Source organism: Hemitrygon akajei, chromosome 9 (genome assembly GCF_048418815.1).
Source record: "Hemitrygon akajei chromosome 9, sHemAka1.3, whole genome shotgun sequence".
Classification (NCBI taxonomy): domain Eukaryota; kingdom Metazoa; phylum Chordata; class Chondrichthyes; order Myliobatiformes; family Dasyatidae; genus Hemitrygon; species Hemitrygon akajei.
In genome coordinates, this window is record NC_133132.1 from 84,169,453 (window position 1) to 84,184,028 (window position 14,576).

A 14,576-nucleotide genomic window follows, 5' to 3' on the forward strand; every position below is an offset into this window, starting at 1 on the left:
TGAGGAAGCATTATGGATCTGGAATGCTAACTATTTTTCTGCTGGCTAAGTTGCTGAATATTTCCAGCCTAGATAACTGGCATTTCTTTTGGATGATAGATATTATGAAAAGTTTAGGGATTACAAAGAAGTTGGAATCATATTCACACTGGTATAGTAAAATGGACTCTGTAGCAATTCTGGTCCTCCCTCTTTAATCTATGGTGCTTCACTGTCAGGCTTACTGGAATGGCAGAGGCTGAGTCATAAGGCAAAATTAGCATCTGAAAAAGTAAGGGAAGTATTTGCTGGTGAAACAGAAAGATTGGTCCATCATGAGTTCGGTAGAAACATTGGGAAGTGAATCTAAAGGCTAATATGCCCTATGTTGCAAGCAAGAAAAGAGAACTTTAGAAGCTGTAAAACCAAGGAAGGGAGAGGTTGGTGCAGTTTGTTTCTAAAAGCTTCACAACATTGATATGTAGCTATTGCTATTCTTTAGAAAACACAGTAATAAGACATGAATTTTTACAAACAATGTCAGATAAATTGCTTTGTTCATTGAGAAAGTGGCTGAGAAACTAAGGAAACCTCACTAGGAAGGCAGTATAATCTCTTTTGGAAGATGTAACTCCAAATGAGATATTACACTGCCATCCTTGTTGGATACTGCGGTTTGGATTTGGGCCAGATATTTGTCTTTTCGATAGTCCAGATCAAGATTATTCCAATATAAATATATGATAACTACCAGGAGCACCACAACAGACAGTACAATGCAAGAAGAAGAGCAAGTAAATACAATCCCAAAGGTAGACATATGGAGACATATATGTAATTTGATAATAAATTTAGTTTGACTTTGATAGAGTACAGGTTTTTAGTTCTCCCTCATAACTTTTTAATGTGGAATGGTTCATAATCTCTACAAAACCTATTCCAAGAACCATTTCAGGTAGTACTTTCAGAGGAGATGAATTCAGAGTCAAGAAGACTGACCCCACGGCAATAGTTGTTTTTACTCCATTGTTTCTGTATCTTTAACAAAATAAATCTAATACCTCGATAGTTTATTATAATAATGATTAAGCTTTGATTATTACTCTTCAAAGATAGAAGTCAAGTATCTCCTGAGCTAATGAATATTGGAAGATTATCAATACATTTTCACTATTCTTTAACGCAGAACAGTTTTCTGCTCAGAGTCTATCAACTGGAAATTGCTGAATGGGAGTCAAACTGTCATTGTCCCTTCTGGAAGCCTGGCAATCTTCCTCAGGAATTGAGCCTTAATCACCTTGTTTAGTTCCCAATCATTCCCAGGTTCCAATAACTACAAACAGCTGCTTTCCATCAGCCTGTGACCACAACTAGAAGGTGCCAGTTTGTTGGTTGACTCGTGTACGAGTCACCTTGTTCCATGGTTCTTAAGACTATCCGTTCTAAGCCTAGCATCGTTCCTGAATTATCTGCTAAAATCAAGACTCCGGGTAAAGACTCCCTTGGCACCAACTCCGTGCTCGCTATGACCGAACGCCTCCCGACTCAGCCTCCGTGCTTGTGTTCAGCACTTGGGTTCATTCCACCGCCACATCCTTGCAACAGAACGAACTGGCCACAATGAACCCAGCGGACTCGGATCCCGTACAACAGGCCCTGGCCAGCCAGGGCTATCTATTGGGCACCCACAACCAACTACTTCAGGAGATCACGGAAAACATTCGGACACGAACTATGAATGTGCAGAAGGTCAGTGAATGGGTGGGCCAGGTTTCCGCTTCTGTTTCTCCGTCCCCTCCAAGAACGCTGGCTACCCAAGCCACACTGCTTGGGATGGCTTCGCCCTCAGAATCAGCAACACCATCCCCTCGAGAGCTGTATGTACCCGAGCCTGAACCCTACGCCGGGGACCTAGGTAGGTGCCGGGCCTTCCTGTTACAATGCTCCCTAGTCATTAAGCTGCAGCCACGTACCTACACCTCTGATAAATCAAAGATTACGTTCATCATGGGGCTGCTACGAGGGGATTCATTGGCCTGGTCAACCACAATAATGGGAAAACCGACCAGAGTTTTGTTCCTCCTACTCCTCCTTTGTCGCTGAAATGAGGAAGGTCTTTGAACAATCCATTCGCGGTAAGGACGCTGCAAAACAGTTGCTTACTCTTCATCAGGCTTTGCGAAGTGTGGCCAGGTATTCCATTGAGTTCCGGACCTGAGCCGCAGACTCTTGGTGGAATGATGAGGCCCTATGGGAGGTGTTCTGACAAGGCCTCTCGGACAAGATAAAGGATGAGTTGGCCCTGAGGGATGACACGGACTGTCTAGACTCTCTGATCTCATTAGCCATTCGATTAGATTATCAATTTCGAGAACGTCTGAGAGAGAAGACTGGTTACCCCGTTCCTCGGGCCATCTCATGGTCTACCTAACCTTCTCCAACCAGCGCTAACCTCTCTCCCCTTTCCATTCCTCGTAGAACTCCTGCTCCTACTGTTCTGGTGGGTCCAACGATACTCCCTTCAGCCTCCCCCAGACTCGGATGCAGATCCCAGCTACCGTGAATTATCAATGACGTTCTCTGTCCCTATCCGCATTGGTGGATTCCAGGGCTGAGGGCAATCTGCTGGACGAGGACATAGCCTTCCAGGCTGGAATACCTCGTGAGCCGCTAACTACATCCCTGTAGGCCTGGGCCCTGGACAGAAAACTGCTGGCTCAGGTGACCCACTGTACGCCTCCCCTGACCTTGATCCTATCCTGAAACCATCGGGAGGAGGTACAGTTCAGTCTCATTCATTCACTTCAAGCCCCCGTAGCTCTAGGGTACCCATGGCTGACCCAACACAATCCCCACATTGGCTGGTCTACCAGGAGGATAGCCAAATGGAGCCAGTCTTGCCACGCCAACTGTCTGCGGTCAGCCCCATCTCCCAGGGAAGCTGCCGTGACCCTGACTGTCCCGGAACCCCTCAATTTATCCCGAGTCCCCACCGAATACCATGACCTGGGATCAGTATTTAGTAAACAACGGGCTCTTTCCCTGCCTCCACACCACCCATATGATTGTGCCATCGACCTTCTCCCCGAGGCCCCGCTACCCACCGTTCGCCTTTTTAACCTATCCCGACCAGAGAGAGAGGCCATGGAGAAGTACATCAGCGAGTCCCTCGCGGCGGGCATTATCAGATCTTCATCTTCCCCTGTAGGCACCGGTTTCTTGTTTGTAGAACAGAAGGACGGGACGCTTCACCCTTGCTTCGACCACCGAGGCCTAAATAATATAACAGTTAAGAACAAGTATCCTCTACCCCTCATTAGTTCGGCATTTGAACCACTGCATGGAGCCACCATCTTCTCAAAGCTGGACCTTCGCAAGGCCTACCATTTAGTCAGGATGAGGGAGGGGGACGAATGGAAGACGGTCTTCAATACACCTCTGGGAGACTTTGAATATCTGGTCATGCTGTTTGGCCTTACCAATGCTCCCGCCGTTTTCCAAACCCTGATCAATGACGTACTGAGGGAGTTTATCAATCGGTTCGTATCTGTTTACCTTGACGATATCCTGATATTTTCTAGCAGTCCCCAAGAACACGTACACCATGTCCATCAAGTCCTCCAAAGACCATGGGAAAAGCAGTTATTTGTAAAGGCGGAAAAATGCGAGTTCCACGACCCTTCCGTCAGCTTTCTAGGCTATATCATTGAAAGAGGGCAAGAAAAAGAAGACCCCGAGAAGATCCGGGCAGTGGAGGAATGGCCCAGACCCACGACATGTAAACAACTTCAACGTTTCCTGGGGTTTTCAAACTTCTACCGCAGATTCATCAGAGACTACAGTCGAGTGGCGACCCCCCTTACCTGGCTTACCTCACCTACCACACCGTTTTGCTGGGACTCCGAAGCGGGCTCAGCATTCACTGACCTGAAGAGGCGTTTCACCACCACCCCCCATACTGGTCCATCCGGACCCATCCCATCAATTTGTCGTTGAAGTGGACGCCTCTGACTCCGGGGTAGGAGCAGTCCTATCCCAACGGGCAAAATCGGATGAAAAGCTTCATCCCTGTGCCTTCTACTCTCGCTGACTGTCCCCTGCCAAGCGGAATTATGACATGGGAAATCGGGAACTGCTGGCGGTCAGATTAGCACTGGAAGAATGAAGGTACTGGTTGGAGAGGGCAGGACACCCATTTGTGGTGTGGACTGATCATAAGAACCTGGGCTATATTCAGACCGCCAAATGATCGAACTCCCGCCAGGCCCGTTGGGCATTGTTTTTTTGGACGGTTCAAGTTTACCCTCACGTACCGTCCAGGATCCAAGAATGGGAAACCAGACGCACTATCCCACCAGCATGACTCCAAAGATGACAGCTCGAGCCCCGAGACGATCCTCCCACCATCCTGCGTGGTGGCCACCCTCACTTGGGAGACCGAGTCCAAAGTAAAAGAAGCCCAGCAGGATGGCCCCGACCCTGGCAATGGACCCAGCGATCACCTGCCTCCGTCAGATCTCAGGTTCTCCAATGGGGGCACACATCCCGTTTCGCCTGCCACTGCGGGAGTGATCGGACCCTGGCTGTCCTGAGGAAGCACTTTCAGTGGCCGTCCATGGAGGGGGCCACCCGTTCTTATGTTTCGGCTTGTTCCATCTGTGCCCGGGGAAATGTCTCTTATCGATCACCTGCGGGCCTATTTCATCCTCTACCTGTCCCTGGTCACACATCGCCCTAGACTTCGTCACCGGTCTACCCCATTCCCGTGGAAACACCACTGTCTTCACCGTGGTAGACCGATTCTCCAGGGTGGTGCACTTCGTAGCCCTCTCTAAACTCCCTTCCTCTCAAGAAACCTCAGATCTTCTCGTCCGCTATGTCTTCTGCCTCCACGGAATGCCCGCGGACATCATTTCTGATCAAGGTCCCCAGTTCATCTCGAAAGTATGGAAGGCCTCTTGCAAGCCTTAGGTGCATTGGTCAGTTTGTCATCCGGCTTTCACCCCCCGACAAATGGGCAGACGGAATTGGTCAACCAAGACCTGGAGGTGATGCTACGTTGTGTAACGGCAAACAACCCTTCAACCTGGAGTGACCACTTCCCGTGGGTTGAGTACGCCCACAACTCTCTGCTGAGCTCTGCCATTCGGAGGTCTCCGTTTGAGTGCTCCCTTGGGTACCAACCCCCCGCTGTTCCCCGCACAAGAGGAGGAGATTGCAGTACCATTGGTTCGGGACCATATTAATCGGTGCCTTAAGATGTGGGAGGAAACATGCACGGCCCTACTCCGATCAACAGATCAAAATAAGATCAGCCAACCGACGCTGGACTCCGGCACTGGAGTACCGACCTGGGCAGATGGTGTGCCTTTCCTCCAAGGACATCCCGCTCACAAACAAACATAGGAAATTTGCCCTTTGCTTCCTGGGTCCTTTCAAGGTCGAAAGTGTTATTAATCCCGCAGCGGTCCACCTAAAGCTGCCAAAGTCCATGCGCATCCACCCAACTTTTCATGTGTCTCAGTTAAAGCCAGTCTCTGTCAGCCCCTTGTGTCCCCCGGCTGAGACTCCCCCACCTGCCCGTCTCATCGACAACCATCTGGCATACACCGTCCGCCGTCTACTAGATGTGCGCCGTCGGGGCAGGGGTCTCCAATACCTGGTGGATTGGGAAGGGTGCGGTCCTGGGTCCCCCGCTCCTTCATCCTAGACCCTTCCCTCATCCAGGACTTTCACAGGACCATCCAGACAGGCCTGGGGGATGACCGGGAGGCTCCCATTGAGGGGGGGGGGTACTGTCATGGTCCCTTCTGGCACCTGGCAATCTTCCTCAGGAATTGGGGCTTAATTAGTTTGTTTAGTTTCCAATCATTCCCAGGTTCCAATAATTACAAACACCTGCTTTCCATCAGCCAATGCAGTATAAGAATCCTGTGACCACAACTAGAAGGTGCCAGTTCATTGGTCGACTCATGTATGAGTAACCTTGTTTCATGGTTCTTAGGACTATCCATTCTAAGTCTAGCATCATTCCTGCATTATCTGCTAAAACCAAGACTCTGGGTATAGACTCCCTTGGCGCCAACTCCACGCTCGCAACAACCGAACGCCTCCCGACTCAGCCTCCGCGCCCGTGTTCAGCACTTGGGTTTGTTCCATTGCCACGTCCTTGCAACACAAACTTGATTGCTGATCTAGGATTCAGAGCAGTATAGGTCTCTGAATCCTTATTGCAAGTCATGGCTACAAAAGCAAAGAGATACAGTATAGTCAAAGCACTTCCTGACCAACAAGACTGCTTCACTTAGCAACACCCATCTGACCAATCAACCTGCTAGCCCACACATCTTTGGCAACCAGAGCACCCAAAAGAAACAGACACAGTCATGGGAAAAATGTACAGTAGCCTCACAGTGGGCAGCAGGAACTGAACCCAGGTCACTGGTCCTGCAATAGCATTATGCTAACCGCTATGCTACTGTGCCATCTTCAAGTAAATGAACTATCAGAATAAAAGGATAATGTGGTAAGCACTCCGGGATGCAGACCATCTGGCCCTGGGGATTTATCTACCTTTAATCCCTTCAATTTACCTAACACCACTTCTACTAACATGTATTTTCCTCAGTTCCTCCATCTCACTAGTTCCTCGGTCCCTTACTATTTCCGGAAGATTATTTATGTCCTCCTTAGTGAAGACAGAACCAAAGTAGTTATTCAATTGGTCTGCCGTGTCTTTGTTCCCTATGATCAATTCACCTATTTCTGACTGTAAAGGACCTACATTTGTCTTGGCCGATCTTTTTCTTTTCACGTATCTATAAAAGCTTTTACAGTCAGTTTTTATGTTCCCTGCCAGCTTTCTCTCATAATCTTTTTTTCTTTCCTAATTAAGCCCTTTGTCCTCCTCTGCTAGTCTCTGAATTTCTCCCAGTCTTCAGGTGTGCTGCTTTTTTTTGCTAATTTATTTGTTTCTTCTTTGGACTTGATACTATCCCTAATTTCCCTTGTCAGCCACGGGTACACTACCTTCCCTGATTTATTCTTTTGCCAAACTGGGATGAACAATTGTTGTAGTTCATCCATGCAATCTTTAAATGCTTGCCATTGAATATCCACCGTCAACCCTTTAAGTATCATTTGCCAGTCTATCTTAGCTAATTCACATCTCATACCTTCAAAGTTACCCTTGTTTAAGTTCAGAATCTTTGTTTCTGAATTAACTATGTCACTCTCCATCTTAATGAAGAATTCCACCATATTATGGTCACTCTTACACAAGGGGCCTCACACGACAAGATTGCTAACTAACCCTTCCTCATTGCTCAATACCCAATCTAGAACGGCCTGCTCTCTAGTTGGTTCCTCGACATGTTGGTTCAGAAAACCATCCTGCATACATTCCAGGAAATCCTCTTCCTCAGCACCCTTACCAATTTGGTTCACCCATTCTATATGTAGATTGAAGTCACCCATTGTAACTACTGTTCCTTTATTGCACGCATTTCTAATTTCCTGTTTAATGCCATCCCCAACCTCACTACTACTGTTAGGTGGCCTGTACGCAACTCCCACCAGCATTTTCAGCTCCTTAGTGTTATGCAGCTCTACCCATATCGATTCCACATCCTCCAGGCTAATGTCCTTCCTTTCTATTGTGTTAATCTCCTCTCTAACCAGCAATGCTACCCCACCTCCTTTTCTTTCCTGTCTATCCCTCCTGAATATTGAATATCCCTGGATGTTGAGCTCCCATCCTTGGTCACCCTGGAGCCATGTCTCTGTGATCCCAACTATATCATATTCATTAATAACTATCTGCACATTCAATTCATCCACCCTGTTACGAATGCTCCTCGCATTGACACACAAAGCCTTCAGGCTTGTTTTTACAACACATTAGCCTTTATACAATTATGTTGAAAAGTGGTTCTTTTTGCTTTTTGCCCTGGATTTGCCTGCCTGCCACTTTTACTTTTCACCTTACTACTTTTTGCTTCTACCCTCATTTTACACCCCTCTGTCTCTCTGCCCTTGTTCCCATCCCCCTGCCACATTAGTTCAAAGCCTCCTGAACAGCAGTAGCAAACGCTCCCCCTAGGACATTGGTTCCAGTCCAGCCCAGGTGCAGACCGTCCTGTTCATACCGGTCCCACCTCCCCCAGAACTGGTTCCAATGCCCCAGAAATTTGAATCCCTCCCCCTTGCACCATTTTTCAAGCCACGTATTCAACTGAAATATCCTCCTATTTCTACTCTGACTAGCACGTGGCACTGATAGTAATCCAGAGATTATTACCTTTGTGGTCCTACTTGTTAGTTTATCTCCTAACTCCCTAAATTCACCTTGTAGGACCTCATCCCATTTTTTACCTATATCGTTGGAACCTACATGCACCACGACCACTGGCTGTTCACCCTCCCATTCCAGAATGTCCTGCAGCCGCTCAGAGACATCCTTGACCCTTGCACCAGGGAGGCAGCATACCATCCTGGAGTCTCGTTTGCGGCCACAGAAATGCCTATCTATTCCCCTTACAATCGAATCCCCTATCACTATAGCTCTTCCACTCCTTTTCCTTCCCTCCTGTGCCGCAGAGCCACCCATGGTGCAATGAACTCGGCTGCTGCTGCCTTCCCCTGATGAGACATCTCCCCCAACATTATCCAAAAAACAGTATCTGTTTAGGAGGGAGATGACCTCAGAGGACTCCTGCACTACCTGCCTACTGCTACGCTGTCTAGTGGCCACCCCTTCCCTTTCTGCCTGTGTAGCCTTTACCTGCGGTGTGGCCAACTCACTGAACGTGCTATTCACGACTTTCTCAGCATCGCGGATGCTCCAGTATGAATCCAATTGCAGCTCCAGATGCTCAATGCGGTCTGCCAGAAGCTGCAGTTGGACACACTTCCTGCACACATAGTCGTTAGGGACACTGGAAGTATCCCTGATTTCCCACATGCTGCAGGATGAACAAACCACGGGGCCGATCTCAGCTGCCATGACCTACCCAATACTTGCCTCAACTTTTGAAACTTTCTCCTTTGAAAGGAACTTACCCGGCCTTACCTAACTTGGAGTGAAGCTCGTCCTCAGCCTCTTCTCGTCTGAAATATAACTGAAATAATAAATACATTACACTCCTCCCTGCTTAATGTATATAGTACATATATTGAATCACTAATCCACCTGACCAGGGTGTACAGCAGAGACATCGGGATGTCATTTAGACTGGAAAAGTGTAGCCAGATGGTCACAAAAGGCGGTGAGCTCATCAAGGTTGATAGAGTAGAGTTACCTAACAGCCATATACTAGATGTACCAGACAGCTACAAATACCTGGGGATCCTGCAGGTGCATGGAAGCCATGAAGAGGACACAAAGAAGGCTGCAACATCCAAGTACCTCCAAAGAGTGAGGCAGGTCATAAAAAGCCAGCTGAATGGGAAGAACAATATGAGAGCCATCAAAACATTTGCCCTACCAGTCATCAGATACCCATCCACAATCGTGCACTGGCCAAGGAATGAACTGGAAGCTGCTGACATCAAGACCCATAAGCTACTAACAATACATGGAAGACTCCACTCAATGTCCAATGCTGAGTCACTGTACACCTGGAATAAAGGAGGACAAGGATCTGAAAGTGTCAAGGCCATAGTCCTGGAAGAAATATAAAATATCCATAAGCGTGGCAGGAAGATGGACCCCAAGGATGACCTAGTAGAGGAATACCTCAGACAGCAGGCAGGGGGCATGGAAATGGAAGTGGGTGAAGCAGAGCCAGAGAACAGAGGCCATGGCAGGACAAGCCACTGTACAGGATGCACCATTGTCAGATACCAGTGGTGGCTGACATAAGGAAGTCCTACCAATGGCTGGAAATGGTAGGGCTGAGGGACAGCACAGAGGCACTGCTCATGACTCCACAAGGACAGGCGCTGAATACACAAGCAATAGAAAAGGGTGTCTATCGCATTAGACAAGACCCAAAATACAGACTGTGCAAGGAATCACCGAAACCATCCAGGACATAGTGGTAGGGTGCAAAATGCAGGCAAGGACAACATTCATTAAACAGCACAACCAAATTGCAGGAATCTGTGCTGAATATGGATTGGACACTTCCAAATCCAAATGGGAAATACTCCGCTGAGCAGGTAGTGGACAATGACAGAGCGTAGAACCTGTGGAACTTCCAAGCAGGTACTGGCCAACCAACCAGATATAGTAATAGTGGACAAGGAACAGAAGAAAGCAATAGTAATAGTTGTGGCAATCCCGAATGACAGTAACATCTGGAAGAAAGGATTTGAGAAGCGGGAGAAATACCACGGCTTGAAAAAGCAGAAAGCAAGGATGTGGAAGTTTAAAGCCAGAGTAAGCCCAGTGGTGATAGGAGCACTTGGAGCCATTACTCCTGGATTGGGAGTGTGATTCCAATAAATCCTGGGAACAACATCTGAGATCTCAGTCCAGAAGAGCACACTACTAGGAACTGCTAGGATTTTGCATTGAACTCTCAAGCTCCCAAATCTCTGGTAGAGGATCCTAGATTGAGGGAAAAGTACATACACACCACCCATAAGGGGTGAGAAAAAATATATAATATATAGTATCCATTGTGATAGTTGTAGACATTGACTGTGAGCCTGTAGGTAGTGATTCTGACAGCTCTGGCCAACTTTCTTCTCCTTTTCTCAGTTTTTTTTTCTCTGGATCTATTTCTGTCCTTTCCAACTTCTTGTCTTTCTTTTTCTTGCCTTCCATTTTCTTCTTCAAGTTTCTTGTGAGTATCATTGAAGTTGCTAATTTCTCGAGAAATTAGGTCTTGTTTATGCTGTTCCATTATCTTAGCACGTTTGCCATCCTCTTTATTTTCCTTTTTCTTCTTTCTGTGAGGTGTATGTCAATCTTGAAAAGGTGCATTTACTTCAATGGAGTATTCTCTCAATAAACCTTCTTTGCTCCCTTTATGATCTGACCTGTCCTCTTAGGTTGCTTATCTGATGAATCCTCTTTTTTGATATCTTCATTGACTTCTTTCTTTTTGGCCTTCCATTCATCCAACTGAGCTTTGGACTTTGTATCTACTTTCACAAGTAGCTTTATATCTCCCATTTGAAGTTCATGCAAGAACCTTTATATGCACAGAGTAGATTCTGGTTCTTTATACACAAAAGCCAAATGCTTGCAACTATCCTGAAACTTCTTGAACTCTCTTCCAGCTTAAAAGCAAGCCACACTTCACAAGAAACTGATTAGCATTTCAGAAGTTTTCTCAGATATGTTGTCTACAAAAACTGTTGTAGTCAGACCACAACTTTTGTCAGTTTCACAATTCCTTGAGCAGCATGTTCCTTCCTTGCTCCATTATGCTTTCCAACAACAGTTTGCCCTCTGTTGGGCAACATTTCATGGTGCAGAATATGGAGCCAGTTGTGGCATCATCTAGTACCTTTCTTAATTTGTTTTCAGCTGACTCCTTTGCAGGTGGTATGGCACAGGATGGATCTCCAAATTGTAGTTGTCTCAGCCAATCACAACCCCACAATGCTAGCCCTCCTGTTTTTTACGATACCTCGTACAAGGTCAATGAGGCTTGCTGATTGTTGTATTTCACTGTTAGGAATATCATTCCCACAGGAGTTACCTCTTCTTCAGTATAAGCCTTCAATTGGATATCTGCAGGATTTATTTTAGTATTTTTGAAATACTGATCAAACTCATTTTCTAAAATGACTGAAACAGCCAAACCAGTGTCCAATTCCATATTAATTAATTTGTTGTTCACTTCTGGTTCAAGCCATGTTGCTTGTCTATTTTTAGTTTTCACATTGTAAATCCCAAATATACGCAGTCCTGCATTACTCTTATCATTATCAGATTTTTCTTCAACAGCATGCAGATTTGTTTTTAAAGATACAACTTGACTTATCCTTTTCTCTTCCCTGCGTAGTCCATTTAATTGTGTCTACCCTTTTTAAGTGTCCTATTTTGTTACATATTCTGCAAGTCTTCATCTTTAATTCTGCATTGGTCTGATGAATGTGAGACACTACCACAATAGTAGCACTATTTGTTCAGCCAGGCTGGTTTCTGTTTAGACATTGCAATTTTTTTTCTTGCTCACTTTCCTTCCTGATTGCAACTCGATTACCTCTGTCCGCTGTTTCCATTGATAAAGCTATTTCAAATGTTCTTTTAAATGTAAGTTGTGCTTCAGTTAGGAGCTGCTTTGAATGTTTTCTTGTAAGATTCCACAAACTAAATCATCTCCTAGGGCATAATTAAGTGCATTACAGAACTGGCAATGCTCAGTTAACATTTTCAATTCAGCTATGTATGCTGAAGTGGTCTGTCTTTACTTTTGATTCCACTTACGAAACCTAAAGCATTCTGCAATCAACAAAGGTTTCAGTTCTAAGTGTTCCTGATTTACTTACATAATATAAGCAAAGCACATTTCAGCTGGTTTGGTGAGAGCAATTAAATTTCTAAGCAAACTGTATGCATTTAAATCTAAGACACTCATCAAAATTGACATTTGTTTCTCATTGTTCTATTTATTTACAATACCGCTTAATCCATGTACAATACATATTCTAGTCATCTTTTCTATAATCAAACATGTCAATCTTTCTGATGTAGCCAGCCATTTCTGATTTTTTATGATTATTATCACCCAGTACGTGCTGATTATGAACCAGATAATTTTTCCTATTTTTGCCTTATTTTGTTAACCCGACTGTGCCTGTCTCCTTTTTTCTGAACAACATGTGATGTGCTTTTTTTTTAACACAACCATTTCTTGCTGCACTTTTTTAAAATTGAACATCTTGCTGCATTTCAACAGGTAGGTAGTTGTTTCAGCTTTGTTTAAAACTTCCTTATTGCCGCTGTTATATTTTGTAAATAAACCATAAAGCTGATTGAAAGGAAAAAAGACAGAAATCCAGAAGAACGAGCCTTAGTTTTATTTTTACTTTAAGTGGAGTGTACACATATGATGTGGTGGCACAATAACGAATGCCATTCATGTTCTTTTACATATACTCCATGCGCATTGTGTAAACAACAAAGGATACCTAATCTAACAATATATTTACAATACTACTCAAATATTGCTGAAATACTAAACACTGACTGTCAATAGGTTCACTTAATGTCAGAAATGTATACAATATACATCCTGAAATTCTTTTTCTTTGCAAACATCCACAAAAACAGAGGAGTGCCTCAGAGAATGAATGATATTCAAATGTTAGAGCCCCAAAACCACCCCCAGCTCCCCCTCCCATACACAAACAGCAGCAAGGCAATGACCCCCCTCCCCCACCAGCAAAAAAGCTTTGGTGCGCCCCCCGCCGAGCACTCAAGTGTGCAGCAAGGCATCAATAAAGACACAGACTTGCAGTAACCCAAAGACTACCCGTTCACCCAGAAATTATACGTACCTCAGGCTCTCTCTCTCTCTCTATTTCACAGTGAGAAGGAGACATAACAAATAACTCACTGATTTATGATGTTAAGAGTCTGTTGGGTCACTTTTTCCAAGCTCTGCACCCAGAGGGTCATCCCCAGGGCTCAGGTCTCTAGACACTCAGCACATGGCATCTAACCCACTGCTCGCAGTGTTCTGTGTTCTCCTGCGTTGCCTTGGTCAGGGGAACTGGCCTTGAAATAGCCCGTCTCCAGAGCCAAGAAAATCCGGCACCCTGAAGGTGCGTTAGTCTTCCAGGACGCATCCTTGGGCTATGAAAAAGTGGCTGGTCATGAGGCCCTGAGAGCAGGTCCCATTCCCATAAAGAACTGAAGTCAGAGTGTAAATCCAGGCCAGAGTCTTCAAAAGAACCTTGAAAAGGTTCATAGCTCTCCTTTCAGTATCAGAAAGCTTTCTTAGAACTAATGTTGCTTGTGCTAAACCCAAATAATTGTGAGAACTTCCCTGAGTACATTTTGCTTCCACTTCTCCACAACTGTGCAATATTTTCTTTGCCATTCTCATGAGCAAAGTTACATTGGGAAAAACAATTAAATCTCTCTGCTGTTATGATAAACATTAAATAAATGAAATGGTTACAGTTGATTGAGGCTGACATAACTCATCAATCTCATTAACCCTCAAGTGCCACATTCAGACTGTCTGGTTCCACTCAGCTGTATCCTTCTAGAATATATACATATCTTGCCTGCTGAGTTTTTCTGCCTGATTGTATCAATTTTTCAATTACAAATGCTTTGTTAATGGTCCTAACTTCTTCCTCAGTTCCCAGCACACTACCAGCTTGGCTTACTTAGGGTTTTTATTTATTTGTATTAACTGAGTTTCCCACTTCCCAATTATTTTGGGTAAATGACAATTGCTAGAGCTATATCTGATTACATTTAACTAATGCATGGTCCACATTGCTTAGTCCTCCAGTGTCTGGAATTATTTGGCATCAGTCAAATCCTAATGAATGGAGATTTGATGCCTGTAATGCTGCCACTCAGTCATATCAGGTAGTGAATGAAAGAAAGATGACTATATCAAAAATGCCATGTTCAATCATGCTTGGGCTCTTATGGATTGCCAAATGTGAGCAGGATATTT

The 14,576-nt window shown here is 45.1% G+C and overlaps 1 pseudogene; it reads right to left on the reverse strand.

Moving 5' to 3' along the window:
• Positions 1-10,502: 10,502 nt before the first annotated feature.
• On the reverse strand, positions 10,503-11,394 carry LOC140732667 (RNA-binding protein 25 pseudogene; annotated as a pseudogene).
• Positions 11,395-14,576: the final 3,182 nt, after the last annotated feature.